Source organism: Myotis myotis, unplaced genomic scaffold (genome assembly GCF_014108235.1).
Source record: "Myotis myotis isolate mMyoMyo1 unplaced genomic scaffold, mMyoMyo1.p scaffold_m19_p_1, whole genome shotgun sequence".
Lineage (NCBI taxonomy): Eukaryota > Metazoa > Chordata > Mammalia > Chiroptera > Vespertilionidae > Myotis > Myotis myotis.
Window position 1 is genome coordinate 35,558,680 of NW_023416313.1, and position 5,599 is coordinate 35,564,278.

General features: G+C 37.1%; 1 non-coding gene across 1 annotated transcript; it reads right to left on the reverse strand.

Moving 5' to 3' along the window:
* Positions 1 to 891: 891 nt before the first annotated feature.
* Positions 892 to 998, reverse strand: LOC118661157. Its single transcript, XR_004969172.1, has one exon. It is a non-coding gene; the product is annotated as a U6 spliceosomal RNA (small nuclear RNA).
* Between the last annotated feature and the right edge of the window lie 4,601 nt (positions 999 to 5,599).

Here is a 5,599-nt window from a genome sequence, read left to right on the forward strand (position 1 = left end):
TGTTGAGTACTAGAAAGAGAAGGATGAATACAAATGATGCCTGTCCTCAGTGAATATGCAGCATAGTAGAGGAGACAGAGCGTAAACCTATAATTTCAGTAATGTGACTGATATGATGATAGACATGGTACAGCTTGCTATAGAAGTGCAGGAGAAATGCATCTTTGACAGGGGTCTCTAACTTGGTCCAGGTCATTCTGCCGAGCTCTTGACCTACATACATCAATCTGCTTAGTGGCCATCACCCGTGGATGTTCCAAAGGAAACTCAGGCACCATTATTTATCCTGTTACCTGAGGGAGATATTTGCCTGTCATTCTAGTGCCTCAACCTCACTGTTGCCCAATCAATCACCGAGTCTGGCAGCTTCTGCCTCCCTAATCTCTTTCACAGCCAGCTGCTTCTCTCCGTCCTCATTGCCATCAGCTCTGTTTATAACAACTTCATCTTCCCCTAGATTAGTGCAATTGCCTCCCAATTGCTCTTCCTTCCTCCAATATTGCTCCTTCTACCTTGTGTTTACTCTGCAGCCTGAGGGATCTTTCTAGAGCGTGGAGCTGATTGCATTATTCCCTTAGTGAAAACTCTTAAATGCCTCTCCATTCCTTTAGTATGAAGTCCATGCCTCAGAGGCAGCACGGGATGCTCTTTATGCCCCGGCTTCTCCTGTGGCCGCCCTCTTTTCCACAGACAGGCCTGCATGCTGAGCAGCAGGCAGTCCTGGAACATGGCAAGGCCCTGCCTCTCTCACTTTTGCAAATGTTCCTCTGATGCTTTTCTTTCTGATTGGACAGGGACTTAGTAGTGACTTCATTACTTAATACTTGGAAACCTGTGGAAACAAGCAAAATACAATAACTCTCTTGTAGAATTCTCTCATTTTTTTTTTTTTTTAATATGGAACACTTCACGAATTTGCGTGTCATCCTTGCGCAGGGGCCATGCTAATCTTCTCTGTATCTTTCCAATTTTAGTATATGTGCTGCCGAAGCGAGCACTCATTTCTAGAGTATACACAGAGACCGTTTTTCTCTTCATGTTTTCCCTGTCCTTTTGGTGTGGATGTGCGCTCCAATCACCTGAAGTAATAACATTTGAACTTTAAGACCACTAATAAATGTTAAGGTAATTATGGAAGAGCCTGACCTAGACCCCTTTTCTTACAAAACTACATAATTTCAGTTTATTAAATTCTTTTAATTATAGGAAAAATATGACATGTCTTGAATCTGTATTTCTTATTTTGAAAATATTGTGCTAATAAATCCTAATGCTATATTACAAAGGGTTTCAGCAAGACTGTAATCACTATAATCTCTCTGAAGGAGCAGAACATGTAAGTGCCAGTCATTCCTTATTAACCCACTCTTTGATTATCTCAAATACAGTACCCTTTATTTTTATTATAGGTCCATTATCTAGGATAATTGATGTGTTCTTTATCTCTGGTTCTCTTTCATGTTGGATTATTAACTGTCTCTGTGACATGCGTATGTGACCTCAACTGAATTTTTTTTTTTTGCTTATTTCTCAGAAACTAGAATGATTATTGGTTATTTTGGTTTTCTAAATTTGAAAGAGGACTTTCTCTCAAAGCAAATGTACTTTAGAGAGTATCTCAGCTAATAATCGGCCTACCAATAAATTCTTCAAAAATAGTTATGTCAATGTTTGACCTTTATTTTTTGGACTTAAGCCAATAGTCTGATTTGATTTATTAAATAAGGACCTTTGACCAAACAATATTAAATCATATTACTTCCTAAAATTTTGATGAAGTGCTTAATGGAAAAAATTAAAACACCTGAAAATAAATGCTAAGACTCCTCTATGGGTCAGAAATCTAGTTAATGAGAAACAGAGTCCTTTCTCTAAAGGACACTTATCCTTAAGTAGCTTAGCTAAGTAATGATCATGGGAATAATACCCTGGCCTATAAAAAGGAGTTAATTGCATTTTTTCACCTTCAACTGAGCATATACACATAGAAAATCTACCACTGTATTTTTTTCCAGTGTTAACTATCAAGTATCTTGGTTAAGAATTCTGTGTGACTTATGTTTGGATGTGATTATTGATGATTAGCATGAGGTTCATATTGTCATGCAGTTATTTATAATAGCTTCCACTATTTTTGTGTGTGTGTGTGTGCTATAATTATACTTTAGCCATGTTATGGGGATAGAGCTCTAACAGAATTTTAGTAAAATCATAGAAGTTATCCTTTCATCGTAATGTAGCCCAGGTGGCTGAGGGCAGATGTAGTTATGGTAGCACTCACTGTCTAATGGCTCTGGGAGAGGGAGTACATGGGGCAGAAGAGACGGGAAATCTGTAGGTGGAGATAGGTGTATGTGTGGAGGGAAGGAAAATGGTGGGTCCTACCAGTGGGTTTTATTTAGTTTCCTCCTGAAAGAGGACATCAGTGATTAATGAGGATTATCGTTTTCCCCCCAAAACCATTCTCTCTCATATACCTGAGTAATTTGTGTTCTGATGACCTGACCTAGACCCCTTTTCTTATGAAACACTGTTCCTGTTCTTATGTTAATAGTAAATTTGCCCCTTCTTGCTTAGTGTTACATTACCAAGGTCACTTACATTAGCTGACAGCACATACCACTATGCCCAGATAGCTTTTCTTTGCCTCAGACCTCTCTCCAGGTTTCATAGAGGTATAAGAAAAATTTCAGTTTTCCCTGACACAATAAAAAGAAATGAAGAAGAGGGAGATATTGCAGGAACTATTTCTCCTTCCCTGTGAAGTTTGTCTTTGCCCTCCACTATGTTCGTAGCTGCATTTAACCAATCTTTTACTGCGTTTACCATTATGATGTTAACTCATTTCAATTACAATTATTATCACACTGATTAATAATTTTACTAGTGTTTGAAAGGCCAGTGCTTGGCAATAGCAGATGATATATATGAGATACTCAGTACATTTTTTGACTGAACAAACCAGATAGTTTTGGTACTAGAAATATTATTGGTACTTAATAAATACTTTAAAAATAATAGCAATAAAAATAATAGCTAATTTTTTTCAGCACTTACTACGTGACAGGCCCTGTGATAAACATTAAAATGATTTTCTCACTTACATCTCATTAATAACCCTTTGAGTTAGGTACCAAATTATCCCCTTATTGTAGATTCAGAAATTGAACCTTGGAGAGGTTAAAAAAAACCCAAAGCCTTCCCCCCGGTAATATACAGCTTGTCCGTTGTTCCCATACCCCAGATAAATGGATATCAGTGTAATAATTGTAATCTTGTGATTAATTACAATGATAGATCCATGTACTTGGCCCAATTGTGGCACAAAAGATAAATGATCAGATTTACTTGAACAGACAGGGAAGGTTTCCCAGAAAGGGTGAAAAATATTGGCGGGCATGCACTATGGTCAGAACACTTGGCCTAGTTCTTTTCGGTGTTGCCACCAAGTTTTAATAATTAGGCTGACCTCATGCAAAACATCACTAAATACACTTGTTTCTGTTTTCTTATCTGGAAAAGAAGGTTAGATGAGATGACTATTCTCATCTTAAATATTGTTATTCAAATGAATTCTTTTGCTGGAGTGTGTGAGTTGTTTGCATACAATGTAGACTCAATAAACATCTACTAAATTGAACACTTTGAACTAGAAGGAATGCATCCAGTGGATGGTATTGCTGTGGTTAAAACCATCGTCTATCTAGACTGTTTTCCTTTCATTATCTTCATAGCTGTTGTCCATTAGTGGAATTTGCCTGTGTCAGAATAATTTACTAGGCTCAAGATGGAGCTGCTCCTGCCTGGGGTGCTACATCAGCAAACAGAAACTTAGACAACTTTCATGTCCCTGTAAATGCTCTGCTTGACCACAAATGCAGTATATCCAGTCAGCCAATCTCCAAATGCCAAGCCAGCTCTGGCTCTACTGTAGACTTACTTCCTTGTTCTCCTCACCACTTTGTAGCCTCTACCAAACAGATATTTTCTAACTTTTGCTTCCTTATTCTTTAAATGCTTTTTTAAAAATTAAATGTATTAGGGTGACATTGGTTAATAAAATTAGATAGGTTACAAGTGTAAAATTCTTTTTTTTTTAAAATATATTTTATTGATTTTTTACAGAGAGGAAGAGAGAGAGATAGAGAGTTAGAAACATCGATGGGAGAGAAACATCGATCAGCTGCCTCCTGCACATCTCCTACTGGGGATGTGCCCGCAACCCAGGTACATGCCCTTGACCGGAATCGAACCTGGGACCTTTCAGTCCGCAGGCCGACACTCGATCCACTGAGCCAAACCGGTTTCGGCACAAGTGTAAAATTCTATAATACATAATCTAATTGTGTGCTTACCACCCAAAGTCAAATCTCCTTCTATTACCATATAGTTGCCCCTGCCCCCCCTTAACCTTTATATCCTCCTAACCCTCTTCCCCATGGTAACCACCATACTGTTGTCTGTGTCTATGTGTTTTTGGTTGTTGTTTGTTCTTTTGTTGCTTTCAGTTTTTTAATTTTGTTTTCTTTTTAAAGATTTTTAATTGTTTTGTTTTGTTTTTCGAGAGAGAGGAAGTTAGAGGGAGAGAGAGAAAAAAACCAATGTGAGTGAAACATCCATTGGCTGCCTCCTGCATACCCTGTACTGGAGATTGAGGCCACCATCTAGTATGTGCCCTGATGGGGAATTGAACCTACAACCTTTCGATGCACTGGTCAATATCCAACAAACTGAGCCACACCGGCCAGGGCTGTTGCTTTCAGTTTTATATCCCACATATGAATGAAATCATATGGTTCTTGACTTTTCTGTTTGACTTGTTTCACTTGTTTTGGATTTTTTTTAACTGATGGATATTCTCAAGATCCATCCATGTTATTGCAAATATCAGCATTTTAATAATTCTTTATCCCATAAAAAGTTCTTGCCTTCCACTCAGTTTTATAGTTCTCTCAATGGAGACTCTTTTATGAAATGATAAATAAAGTTTGTTTGTATCACTATATTGTTTTCTTTAATTTTTAACAGTTTCTGGCAAAGAGGAATGGGGCCTAAAGCTGACTGCTCAATGGCCTGCAGAACAAGGAATCACACAGCCCAGGTGTCTGCTGAAGCTATGAATGCACTGCTCTTCTCAGTATTCAAGGGCTGTAGGGTGAGTCCTATCAGATGTGAGCTTTGCTCCATGTGGGCAGCACTCCAATCAAAACAAACTTTATTAACATATATGTATATGTGAAATGAAACATTTATATAAACCAAGTATGTTCTCAGAATTATAGAAACTAACCCAATGTTTTTCAAGTTCACATAATCTAGAATAAGCATTAAGTATAATAATTTTATTCTAGTTTATGTTTACTAAAAGTCAAATAAGCTCATGTTATCTACGTCACAGAATTTTTTATTTAGAATGATAAGATGATGGTTATCTGTTTAATACCTCAAATATTTTTCATGAGTAATGTAAAAATAATTTTTAAGAACAACTAAATTAATGAATGTAAGGTAGAAGTTTATAAATGCAATTTTCAACAATAATTATGCTCTATAGTATTTCTGTTTAGTTTCTAAAATCTTTTTGCTAATTGAAACCTTA